The sequence below is a fragment of the Balaenoptera ricei genome, chromosome 11 (assembly GCF_028023285.1).
Source record: "Balaenoptera ricei isolate mBalRic1 chromosome 11, mBalRic1.hap2, whole genome shotgun sequence".
In the NCBI taxonomy this organism is placed as follows: Eukaryota; Metazoa; Chordata; class Mammalia; order Artiodactyla; family Balaenopteridae; genus Balaenoptera; species Balaenoptera ricei.
In genome coordinates this window covers 84,382,708-84,397,303 of record NC_082649.1, presented here as the reverse complement: position 1 = coordinate 84,397,303, position 14,596 = coordinate 84,382,708, and positions in this window count along the sequence as shown.

The window sequence follows — 14,596 nt, the reverse complement described above, 5'->3', positions numbered from 1 at the left end:
AGTTGTAAGGGAAAAGAATTGTGAACCAGAGTTAAAACAAAGGCATGGGTAATCCCACTATTGAGCATATATCCAGAAAAGATGAAAACTCTAATTCAAAAGGATACATACACCCCAATGTTCATAGCAGCACTATTTACAATAGTCACGACATGGAAGCAACGTAAATGTCCATCAACGGATGAATAGAGATATATATATAAACACACACACACACACACACACACACACACACACAATGGAATATTACACAGCCATAAAAAAAAGAATGAAATAATGTCATTTGCAGCAACATGGATAGACCTAGAGATTATCATAGTAAGTAAAGTAAGTCATACAGAGAAAGACAAACATCATATGATATCACTTATATGTGGAGTCAAAAAAAAATAATGCAAGTGAATTTATTTACCAAACATAAATAGACTCACAGACATAGAAAACAAAACTATCATTACCAAAGAGCAAAGGGAGGGATAAATTAGGAGTTTGGGATTAACAGATACACACTATTCTATATAAACAAAAAGATATATCTATATATCTGTATATATCTATCTATATATATATATCTGAATCACTTTGCTGTACACCTGAAACTAACACAACACTGTAAATCAACTATAATTTTTTTAAAAAGTTTGCTTTAAAAGAGGTGAATTTTATGGTATGTAAATTCTATCTCAATAAAGCTGTTAAAAAAAACAAAACAAAACAAAGGCGTGGGTACCAGTAAGAAAGAGATATCCTGAGGTGTAGTGAACTGAGGGGAGAGCAGTGAAAGATGGGAAAACTGGGCATGTCCTGGACACAATCCCAGTGAAGGGGAAGACAGTGTTTGGGAGGAGGCAGTGAGTCAAATGATTCCTTGTGGGAGCCCACAGAACAGACCATCAGCCCCAGGCACAGGGCACTGCAGATTCATAAGGAGTGGTCCATAGACTGAAGGCTGTAAGGTTCACTTTCATGAATGTACCCAAGAAGTCTATGTTTAATATATCTGGTCATTTATGATACTCCTATAGTAAAACCCAGATGAAAGAACACTTAACTTTTCATAACAGGGAGGTGGAAGGGGAGGAGAGATACTTTATGACAGAAGACTTTTTTTCCTCTGAAAATGAATATAACTCTGATTAAAATGAACAAGGTTTTTTAACTTACTGGAATAATTAGTTGACATTTGGTTATAAAATAAACCAATTTTAGAGCACTGATTTATGCTCTTTCTACAACATTAATGTCCACAGAAAGGTTTTAATTCCAAATGGAATGGGTTGTTGGTAGTATGTTAACAAGATTTAAAAAACAAAAAACCCAAAAAACATAACATGCACAAATTTAAATGCAGTAGTAAAAGGTCAGCCCTGAATTGTATATACAATGTATTTGTCAACATTTCCTTTTGAGATAATGTGATGCTAACTTTATTACCAAAGCCTGCTTGACACCTGTTCTAGAGTGTTCTCTTGACTCAGGTAACAAACACATGAAGAGAAAATCTGTGTTTGTTTCTGTCTAATCTAGAGAAGCCAAGATGCACACTGTAATAATTTAAAAAGCATTAGCAATTAAATGACAGAGTTCAAGGGACTTCCATGTCAGGGAAGATGGAGTAGACATACTATTTCCTATTCCTCCTGCTAACTACAACTAAAAACCCTGGACATTACATGTGACAGAAACATACGGAGACTCGGAAAGGTAGAGGGAAGAAGACAAATGAGCTGGGGGCCTTGGGACCCCAGGAACAACACAGTGGTAAGTGCCCTGGGTTTGTATGGTTTGGGGGGTTTTGAGTTTGTTTTTTGGCTTCCTATATTCCAGGCAGAAGAAACTAGCAATCCAGAAATTCTAATAAGCACAGAGAGAAAGAAGTCCCAACAAAATTCTGCTTGTTCCAGCCAAAGGCCAGCAAAAGGGCAGCCTAACAAGACAGAAAACTTATAGAAAATAACTGCTTTACTCCAGTCACTAAATAAACAAGTAAATAAATAAATAAATAAATAAATAGCCATCAGCAAAGGCTGATGGGAGAGCCTAGATGTCACGCCTGCCAGGTTGAACAAAACACCCCAAATACTCTGCTGGGGTGGCATCAGAAGACAGAGAAGATAGCCAACAACTTTTAATCCTACAGTCAAAGATTAGTGGGGAGCTGGAACTCCCCTATTTTGCCCAGTGGTGTTGGGGAAGCCAGCTAAGACAGAAAACTTAAGTAAGATTCAAAATATCATAACATAAAACCCAAAATTTCCAGGTTTCAAGCAAAAATTACTCATCAAACCAAGAACCAGGAAGATCCCAAATTGAATTCAAAAAATCAGTGGATGCCAACACTATGCCAACATAGATGTTAGAATCATAGGACAGAAGTTTTAAAGTAGCCACCATAAAAAACGCTTCAATGAGCAAGTAAGAGCACACTGAAATGAAAAAATATAAAGTCTCAGCACAGAAATAGAAAGTCTCTCTAAAGAAAGAGAAGATATAAAGAAGAGCAAAATGGAAAATTTAAACCTGAAAAATACAATAACCAAAACAGAAAACCTCAATGGATGGGATGAAAATCAGAATGGACAGGATACATGAAAGGTAACTGAACTGAAAGATAAAGCAATCTAAATTACTCAGTCTTAATGGAAAGAAACTAATTTTAAAAAATAAACAAACAGAACCTCAGGAACCTGTGGGACTACAGAAATATTTACTATTAAATCATATCATTGGAATCCCAGAAGGATAGGAGAAAGACAGAGTATCGAAAAAGTATTTGAAGAAATAATGGCTGAAAACTTCCTAATGTGGCAAAAGACATAAACCTACAGATTCAAGAACTCGAGCAAATCCCAAGCAGGATAAAAAAAATTTTTTTTAATTCACAGCAAGTGTATTAGTCTACTGAGGCTACTAAAACAGAATACCACACACTGAGTGGCTTGAATAACAAAAATTAATTTTCTCACAGTTTTGGATGCTAGAAATCTAAGATCAAAGTGCTGGCAGGGTGGTTTCCCGGTGAAGCCTCACTTCCTGGCTTGCAGACAGCTATCTTCTTACTGTGTCCTCACGCGGCCTTTCCTCTGTGCATGCATGGGGAGAGAAAGAGAAAGAGAGAGAGAGAGAGAGAGAGACAGAGAGACAGAGAGACAGAGAGAGAGAGATCTCATGTCTCTTTCTCTTCTTATAAGGATACCAGTTCTATCAGATTAGGGCCGCACCCTATAAACTCATTTGACCTTAATTACCTCCTTAAAGACCCTGTCACCAATTACAGTCACGTTGTGGGTTAGGGCTTCAACATAGGAATTTGGGGGAGACACTTCAGTCCATAGCACCAAGAAACATCATAGTCAAACTTCTGAAAAGACAAAACAAAATCTTGAAAGCAACAAGACAGAAATGACACCTAAAGGGAAAATTATTTGGATGATAATGAATTTCTCATCAACAGCAATGGAAGCCAGATGGAATTCCCACAATATTTTTCAAGTGCTGAATAAAAAAGAAATGCCAGGCCAGAACCTCATACACAGAGAAAAAAATCCTCCATAAGTAAAGGAGAAATTAAGACATTTCTCACATGGAAGAAAACTAAGAGAATTTGTCTCCATCAGTCTTACTCTAAAAGAATAGTTAAAAGAAGTTCTCTAAACAGAAAGGAAGTGATAAAAACAGGAACTTAGGAATATCAGAAAGGAAGAAAGAATATGGTAAGCAAAAGTATGGATAAATACAATAGATTATCCTTCTCTTCAGTTTTTAAATTTATATTTGACGGTTAAAGCAAAAATTGTAACACTGATGTGGTTTTAAATGTATGAACAGAAAGTATTTAAGACTATTATATCATACATGAGGAAAGGTAAAGGGACATAAATGAAGGCAAATTTTTCATACTTCACTCAAACTGGCAAAATGATAACATCAGTAGACTGTGATAAGTTGTGTCTATGAAACCATTTTTTGTTTTTAGAGCAACCACTAAAAAACTATACAAAGAAATACACTCAAAAACAATAGAGATAAGTCAAAAGTGAATTCTAGAAAATGTTCCAATAACCTACAGGAAGGCAGACAAAAAGAAAACCAAGAAACAAAACAAAACCAAAAAACAAAGAGAACAAACAGAAAAGAAAAAATAATATGACAGGCTTAGGTCCCAATGTATCAATAATTTCATTAAATGTAAATGGTCTAAATGCACAAATTAAGGGATAGAAATTATGTTATCTATAAGAAACTTACCTTAAGTATAACAATAGAGGCAGATTGAAAGTAAAATTAGAAAAAGATGCATCATGGAAACATTAATCAAAACAAAGATACTTACATGCAAAAAATGAAATTGGACCCTGTCGCTCAAAGAATTACTCAAATGGATCAAGATGTAAATATAAGAGCTAAAACTATAAAAGTCTTAGAAGAAACTATAGGTGTAAATCTTCACGACTGTAGATTATGCAACGGTTTCTTAGATATACCACCTAAGCACAAGCAATCAGAGAAAAAAAAATAAGTTGAAATTCACCAAAACTAAAAATTGTTGGCTTCAAAGGGCACTATCATGAAAGTGTAAATGGAAGAAGATATCTGCAAATCACATATTTGATAAAACTGACAAAGAAAAAAGAGAGATGGTACAAATTACCAATATCAGGAATGAAATGGGATATCACTACAGAACTTGCAGACATCAAAACATAGAGGAATGCTATGAACAACTCTCCACACACAAATTTGACTATATATATGAAATGGACCATTTCCTCTAAAAAGCACAAGCTACCACGACTCACCCAATATGAAATAGATCATCTGAATAGCCTTATAGCTATCAAGGAAATTGAATTGTGATTTTAAAACTTCCAAAAAAGAAATCTCTAGGTTCAGATCATTTCACTGGAGAAGTCTATCAAATGTTTAAAGAAGAATTCACACTGATTCTATACAGTCTCTTCCAGAAAACAGAAGAGAAGGAACATTCCCCAACTCATTTTATGAAGCTAGTACAATAAGTCCCCTACATACGAACCTTCAAGTTGCGAACTTTCGAAGATGCGAACGTGCCTTCGCATGTCCAATCACATAAGTTAGTTCACGTGTCTGTAAGATTACTGTACTGTAAGACTAAAATTATTTTTTTTATTTTTTGTGTTTGTTTTTTATGTATTATTTGTGTGAAAAGTATTATAAACCTAAGACAGTACAGTACTATATAGCTGATTATATTAGTTGGGTACCTAGGCTAACTTTGTTTGACTTACAATCAAATTGGACCTACGAACACACTCTTGGAATGGAACTCATTTGTATGTAGAGGACTTACTGTATTACCTGGATACCAAACTATGATGAGGGAAAGAAGTCAATCCCAAAGGGAACAATTAGTGTTTGCCAGGCATTAAGGAGGAGTAGGGTTGGTGTGGCTAGAAAAGGGCAACATGAAGAAACTGTGGTCATGGAAATGTTTTGGTTTTGACTGTATCAATAAAAATATCCTGGTTGTCACTATGAAGAGCAGTATGGAGGTTCCTTAAAAAACTAAAAATAGAGCTACCATATGATCCATCAATCCCACTCCTGGGCAACTATCCAGAGAAAACTATAATTTGAAAAGATACATGCACCCCAATGTTCATTGCAGCACTATTTACAAAGCCAAGACATGGAAGCAACCTAAATGCCCATCAACAGAGTAATCGATAAAGAAGATGGGGTACATAGCCAATGGAATATTACTCAGCCATAAAAAAGAATGAAATAATGCCATTTGCAGCAACATGGATGGACCTAGAAATTATACTAAGTGAAGTAAGTCAGACAGAGAAAGACAAATATCATATGATATCGCTTCTATGTGGAATCTAAAAAGATGATCCAAATGAACTTATTTACAAAACAGAAACAGACTCACAGACTTTGAAAACAAACTTATGGTTACCAAAGGGGAAAGGTGGGGGGAAGGATAAATTAAGAGTTTGGGATTAACATATACACACTACTATATATAAAATAGATAATCACCAAGGACCTACTGTATAGCACAGGGAACGCTACTGAGTATTCGTAATAACCTATATGGGAAAAGAATCTGAAAAAGAATGAATATATATATATGTATAACTGAATCACTTTGCTGTACACCTGAAACTAACACAACATTGTAAATCAACTATACCCCAATATAAAATAAAAATTAAATTAAAAAAAAATCCTGGTGTGATATGGTACTATAGCTTTGCAACATTTTACCATTGGGGGAAACTGGGGAAAGAGTACATTAAATTTCTTACAACTGCATGTGAATCTACTTTTTGAGATAATCATAATTATCTCAAAATGAAAAGATTAATTTAAAAAAGACACTGTTCATTAGTATGAATGCAACCATCTGCTAACAACAATAGGAGTGTCTACAAAATGTATGCTTAACTCTAGTTAAAAATGAAATAAAGGACAATGTGGATCTAAAATATACACATCTTTCTACAAATGAAATCCTGACAGTCCTGAGTATATTCTCAGCTGTTTTCAGCACAGATTTGAAATATCTGGATCCATAAGTTGTCAGTCCAACATTCACTTAAAATGGTTTAATTAAGTCTTAGACCACCTCTCTCTTCTTTTGTTAAATTATTAGAAACAAAGCCTATTTTCTAAATGACTTGACATAAAAATACAAGTGTAATATATATTATCTGATTTCCCCATAATTAGAACAACCATGACAAACCTGTTCCTTTGACACAAACCTCATAATTACACATAATGATAATAAGTCAAATGGGTTGATTGATGAGACCCTGTAAGGCGGAACCCCTGGGGAATAACAGACAGCAGTTTTCTCAAGTACTCCCCCTGCCTGATTCCTGGAAGCAGCCACAGGGAGAAGCCAGAGTAGAAGGGAAGCCACATTTCTCTCCACACCGTACTGTCTTAAGTACACCTCTCTTTAACCACCATCAAGCCTCCTCCTAACACTGAAACTCTAGCAGTAGTATACTAGCTAGTGTCTTCTGAGCACTTACTATGTGCTGGGCACTGTGTTAAGCATATATTTAATGTTAATAGTAATCACATGCACCAGATATTATATTATCTCCAATTTAAAGAAAAAGGAAGGAAGGAAGGAAGGAAGGGAAGAAGGGAGAAAAGAAAAGGGAAGAAAAGGAAAGAACACCCAAGTTCAGAGATGTCGAAAAACTAGACCAAAGTCATATAGCCTAGTGGTAAAGCTGGAATTTGAACTCAGATCCGTCTGAATTTAAAGCTCAAGCCTTTAACCATTACTCCAGTGGTTCTCAACCTTTGCTGTACATTAGAATTGATGGTGAACTTTTAAAAAATCTTCATGCCAGGTAACACTCCCCATAGTGAAATTAGAATGTCTGGAGTAGAAGCCAGCTTCAGTATGTTTTAAAAGATCACACGTGCATTCTAATGTGCTGGCCATTTGGGAACCACTTTACTATTAACTAGACTTTAGATTAAAACTCTGGCTGTCCAGGCACATCCCATTACCAACCTTCACCCACAAAAAAAATTTATACATTCCAAATTTTTAACTTTTAAAATATATGTAGATAGATGGAAACCTGGTTCTTTATCTCAAAGTGGGGACTTTTGATTAAATAACCATATACCAAAGAAAGGTTTCATTTTGTTAGAGTAACTTTAGACCTTCCTAAGATAATTTCCCTTTCATTTGAGATCAAAACCATGCCCTTAAAGCTCAGAATACAAACCCACTGAGAATTTGGGACCTAGCCAACACTTTTAATGAAAATCACTATATTTTCTCAAGTCCTAGGGTATTTTAGTCCTTGCATTCTAATGAGTAATTGGTACCACTACCAACCCATTAATCACACATATGGCTGCTTTAATAAGTAATTTTTCTGTGAATATAGCTTAAAGACTATGATTGAAATGAAAATGCCCCTGACTTATCAGCTTATTGATATTCTTGATGAATTAATTCAAGCCCCATGTCTTCATGTATTTGGGATTGGTTTCACAAAATAAATTATGTCATTTTTCATAAATGTTCGTACTTTTTTATGTTCAATATTCAATCTGATCAAGCATTACAATGTGAAATATTAAGATCCAGTGAAAAGTCTGATGTCAACATGTAACAGAATAAATCATTTTAAAAGTCTAAATCTTTATTTTTATGTGAATCACTGTTGATTTACAAATATGCCTCTAGACAGTGTGTTACATAGATATTTAACGTCTGCATGTGTATAATTCCTTCAACTACAGAAAACCTGCCCCGCCAGCCTTCAGTCATCCGGGTTTCCAACTGAGGAATTTGATAATCAAAAGAACAAAATCAAGTTCTAAGCCTATTTCTTTCGAGAACTGAGGTTCTAAAAGACAAAAACTCTTCTTTTTTTTCTCTGCAAGCTGATATTTATCTGCCTAACCACCACCACCAGGAGGAGAAGGAATTGGTTTAGAAATGACCAACTTTCCATTACAATTTCTTCCAGTGCCAACTTCCCAAATGTATTTACCTGTCCAAACCATGATTCTGGATCTAAATCACTATTTTTAATCTAATGATTTTTAAATTCATTTTAAAATTCAAAGTAGTAAAACTTTGAGAAAAAAGGTTTGGACAATCAAAAAAGTGCGTGCTATAAGCAGTAAAATCCTCCCTAGCACACTCCCTTCTCCTTTCCCTTTCCATGGTGGTAGTCAACCTTATTTGTTTTTAAAGCTTTCAGACATTTTGAAATTCATTTTGAAATTTTATATACATATATATATATGCAGCATTTTTAGTACTAGCAAAAGATTGGGGAAAAGCTTAATATCCATTACTAGAAAACTAATAGATGACTCATCCATATAATAAAAGTCTCTGAGGCCACAAGAGACAACTCAGGAAACTTTTATGTATAAATATGGCAAGGTCTCAAATATACTGTCAAATGAAAAAAGCAAGGTACAGAACACTGTGTAAAGTATGCATCCATCTTTTAAAAATGTATGAAAATATTTCTGAAAAGATTAAAAAGATAAAACAAACTTGATAACCTTCCGGAAAAGGAATCAAGTGTCTGAGACAGAGGTGGGAAAGAGTCTCAACACAGATAAGCTTTTGTACATTTTTAATTTAAATAAGTAAATAAAATTTATAATAAAATTCAATTTTTAATTAATAAATAAACACATTTTAATTGTAAAAAATTTAAGTTCTGTCTTATGGCTTGTTTTTTACATTAATGGAATTTCACTATATGGATTATTCTGCGTTATGCTTTTTGTCACTTAACATTTCTTATAGATTTTTTCTTTTCAATACTTAGGAGACTACTGAATTCTTTTTCAAAGCTACATATTATTCCAACACAGATAAACCAAAGTTTATTTTTAAATTCTTCTATTAATATACTAAATCACTGGGTTGAGGGCCAGTCAATAAATGCTTCATGGCCCAATTTAATTAAGCTCTCTTAATTTACTATTAACACTTCCTTTGGTCTATTACTAGACAATAAATATAAAAAACAAATATGTTCAACCTTACTAATAATCAAACAAATGAAAATTAAAATAGCAATGGGAGGAATTCATTGCTTGCAAAAAAATTCATTGCTTGTGAATAACAGGGCATCATCTTACATTTCTAGTAAGATATAAAATGGTACAGTTTGAAAAGCAATTTGGTAATTTGATTGAAAGCATTAACATGCATATATTTTTCTTCCATTAATTCCATGTCCATGAATTATTTTTAATTAAGCAATTGGACAAATTAGCCAAAATAAATGTGCAGTTTTTATTACATCATTTTCATGAAAGTAAAAAAAAAAAAAATGAAGACAATGGGAATATCTAATCATAACAGGTGATCAGTTAATTTATTCTGATATGTCCATACAATAAAATACATTAAGCCATTTAGAACAAAGCTGTGGAGAATTATTTATTGAAATTGTTAAAAGAAAATCCGATTGCAAACAGTACATAAATCATTATCTCATTCTGAGAAAACAATATATTTGAATAGAAAAAAATCCTGAAGGAATATATACCCCAAACATTAAACAGCAATTTTTGCCCAAAATTGGAAGCACAGGTAATCTTTTATTATTTTCCTTAAAAATATTTTACAATTTTTCTGAAATCAGCATGCATCACTTGTAATATACCACTAACATGTATTATAAAGAAGTAAAACAAGGTTCAGTAATTGTTTAGTCATCAAACTCTATCTACCGTAAGTTGGAACATATCAAAGACCAAAGCATAGAAATAATGGATTTGATAACCTTCTACAATTGCATTTTAACACCTAAAACTTGCAACTTTTTGTGTATGGTGTCCTTGGTTGAAAAACATTGTTTAAAATTGTAGCCACCTCCAATAAAGATGTTAAAAAAAAAAAAAAAATATATATATATATATATATATATAGCCACTAAAAGGTACAAACTTTCAGTTACAAGACTAAGTTCTCGGGATCTAATGTACAGTACAGTGATTATAGTTAGTTATACTGTATTACAGACTTAAAGCTGCTAAGAGAGTAGATCTTAAGTATTCACACCACGAAAAGAAAATGGTAATTATGTGACATGATGGAGGTGTTAGATATGGTATTAATCATTTTTGCAATATATAATTGTATCAAATCAACACATTTTTCACCTTAAATGTATACAATGTTATATGTCAATTATATCTCTATAAAGCTGGAAAAAATAAAGTAAAATAAAGCTGCAGTTGGGGAGTGGACAATGAATCCACCTCTAAGAATCAGACTCAGTAGTCGTTACTATTCTCCTTGATGTATATAAATGACGAGACCTATTTTCTTGAAATAATCTGTAACTGATGTGGCAAAAGTAGAAAGCAACTCTTAAAACTTCAGAATATCAGATATGCACAGCTAGTACCATGGAAAAAAAATGTCTGAATGGGTAAGAAGAATGTGGGCAATACTGAAGGAAGAACTCTATGTGTGAGGCTTACCCCTAAGTAACCAGTATGACATTTTTCTTTGTAAATATTCTTTGATGCTCTGTGAAGTCTTTTATAGGAACCCCCTGCACCCCAACCTCACCCTAATCGTGCTCAGAACAGAGCATTTATCGCACCATGTTTATTACTTGTGTAAACACATTTCTCCCCATGGACTGCATGTGGAGTCTGTGAAGAGGCCCTGTGACATGGCTTTGTGCTAAATATTCTCTGAAGGCTTTGTTTTTGCTGTCTAGTTATAGTGTTTTTATGTGGGGGCCTTAGACAGATTGACAAATCATGTCCCCAGCTGGAATCTTCCCTTTACAATACATTTTTCAGGGAAAAACTGTAACTTACAAACAGTATAGATCATAGGATCAGTAGGATACCAATTTCTTTAAAGAGCATAGATAATCTCTATAAAAGGACACCTTGCTATTCAAATCCGATCTCTGTTAGGGGGAGTTTACACAGCAATTTCTAATAACAAGGCATTCTAAGTTATCCAAAATCTATTTAGCAGCAGCAGTTTGGTTAGTGGAATTATCAGGAAATGTATCCAAATCTATTGGTCTCCAGAGTTCAAATAGGGAACATTCAAAATTTAATTAAATATTGGATGTTATATCTTAATCGTAAATGTTCAAGATGCAATTTCAGGAGATGAGGTGATTTTTACTTTCTTCTCTATTCCCTCTATATTCTAGAAATTTTCTAAATTAAACTTGAGTGTTTCATTTTCTAAGAAAAGATTTTGAGTAGTGACTCACATTTCAATATTTCTTTAAGGGGAAAAGATCTAAGTCAGTTCGATGTGAATTGTCTGACTGACCATCGGAGTGTTGCTCATTCAACATAAAAAGTATCACACAGTGAGAGGCATCTTCTTGATCAAAATAAGCTTTGCAATCATCTGAATGAGAAAGATACATTGTAAGAAATGTGTTTTCTAACTGCCCCAAACAATTCTGCACAACTCTAAATAAAATTCATCATCTGCTTTACTTACTATATTAAAGCCAATAAATTTTTGAAGGAAAAAAATCATCTGTAATGAAATAGGAAGGAAAATCATTTTTCTCATAACGACTATGTTTTTTAGTCAAGTCGCTGTGAATTCAATAAAACCAATCTATTTTGCTTCGTCTGCCTTGTTGAGATCAATTCTTCAATTGCAAAAGCAATAAAAAAGTTTTAAATGTCCGAATTAAAATCAATATAATTTATTCCAGCATCCACTCCCATTTTCTTGAAATGATGTACCTAAGGTCTTTGGAGAATCCCTGCCTGCCCATTGATATGAGTGTAAAAATAAAGCATATCCTAAATAGAGCGAAGTAAATACAACAGTAGCAGCAAAAATAATGAGACATTTATTGTCTGTGGTATGTGGGGTATTATGAGAGGCAATAGAAATGCAAATGCCTGAGATATGAATGTGTAAGACATGAATCCTATGTCTCAAAAGCTTATGCTCATGTATAGGTCAGATGGAGTCTTTGCACAAAAATATATCATTTGGGGCTTAGGGCAGATCATTACAATAATGATCCCATAATGAGTCACATCACCTGTGCCCATGCTCCACTGTCATTCCTTCTATCAAGAGGCCAAGTCTATTCAGCTACTCAGTTAAATTTCGGCAAGTCTTGTGCCTTTCTTTAACCAGTAGAATCTGGCAAATGTGACTTTGTGCATGTTCCAGTCTGTGTCTTAAAAGGCCTTGCAGCTCCTGCTCTCACCCTTTTAAGCTCTGAGATCACCATACCTGAATAAATTAAAGAATATGAGATGAAAGAATGTGTAGAGAAAGAGGCTCAGGCACCCCAGCCGCCACAAGGGAGCCACCCAGACCACGCACAGAAAACAGAACTGCCTGATCACCCACCAGTCCAGACGAAGAATACATGGGTTTTGATTTCAGCTACTTTGTTTTGAGGGTAGTTTGTTAGGCTGCAATAAGTAAAGTACTGCTTCAGCTATTTATTCATCCAACCAATATGTACGGAGTGCAAACTACATGCCAATCACCAGCACTGGACAAACAGGTGAACATCAACAATGGTCCCTTTTTCCAAGGAGTTTATGTTCTAGTACTTGAGGATAGGGAAGGGAAAGACCAATGATTTAAAAATAGTAAAATAAATAATAATTTTACATACAAAGAGATGATGGCTGTGAGAAAAACAAAGCAGGATAAAGAGATGGAGAGTGACCAAGGTGGGCAGGGGAACAAAGAAGATCGTCAGAGAAGGCTTCTCAGGTTTGATGATGTTTAATCAGAAACCTGAATGTTGAGAAGAAGCAAGCCAGGAAAAAAAAAAAAAATGTGAGGGAACAGCTTTCTATCAATAAATGCTATCTATCAACACACATGGGATCAGGCTTCCATGCTTGGGGAACATCAAGGTCAGGGGCAGGAGGGCAAGGACGACTGGTGGGTGGCTGAAGTTGAGTTCCGAGAAACAGGTGCTGAAAAGATCTTGTGGGACCTTGTGCACCATAGGAAGGTCTGTTATATTTGAAGTAGTGAGGATTTTCTTCACTTTAACATTTAGTTATGCAGAGACACAAATATCCATTGTTACAAAATGATTCAACCAACATAGCAACAGACTCTCCTCTTTACCCCTAATAAGGCCAGCCCGCTGTAACGGCCATTTTGTCCCTTGATTTAAAAATAAAATCTAGGGGGACTTCCCTGGTGGCACAGTGGTTAAGATTCCATGCTCCCAGAAAAGGGAACCCTCTTGCACTGTTGGTGGGAACGTAAATTGATACAGCCACTATGGAGAACCGTACGGAGGTTCCTTAAAAAACTAAAAACATAACTACCATACGACCCAGCAATCCCACTACTGGGCATATACCCTGAGAAAACCATAATTCAAAAAGAGTTATGTACCACAATGTTCACTGCAGCACTATTTACAATAGCCAGGACATGGAAGCAACGTAAGTGTACATCGACAGATGAATGGATAAAGAAGATGTGGCACATATATACAATGGAATATTACTCAGCCATAAAAAGAAATTTGTAGTGAGGTGGATGGACCTAGAGTCTGTCATACAGAGTGAAGTAAGTCAGAAAGAGAAAAACAAATACATATATATGGAATCTAAAAAAAAGAAAAAAACAGTTCTGAAGAACCTAGGGACAGGACAGGAATAAAGACACAGACGTAGAGAATGGACTTGAGGACACAGGGAGGAGGAAGGGTAAGCTGGGACAAAGTGAGAGAGTGGCATGGACATATATACACTACCAAATGTAAAATAGATAGCTAGTGGGAAGCAGCCGCATAGCACAGGGAGATCAGCTCTGTGCTTGTCACCACCTAGAGGGGTGGGATAGGGAGGGTGGGAGGGAGGCTCAAGAGGGAGGGGATGTGGGGATATATGTATACGTATAGCTGATTCACTTTATTATACAGCAGAAACTAACACAACATTGTAAAGCAATTATACTCCAATAAAGATGTTAAAAAAAAAAAAAAAAGACTCCACGCTCCCAATGCAGGGACCCAGGTTTGATCCTTGATCAGGGAACTAGATCCCACATGCATGCCACAAGAGTTCTCATGCCGCAACTAAGGAAGCTGCCTGCTGC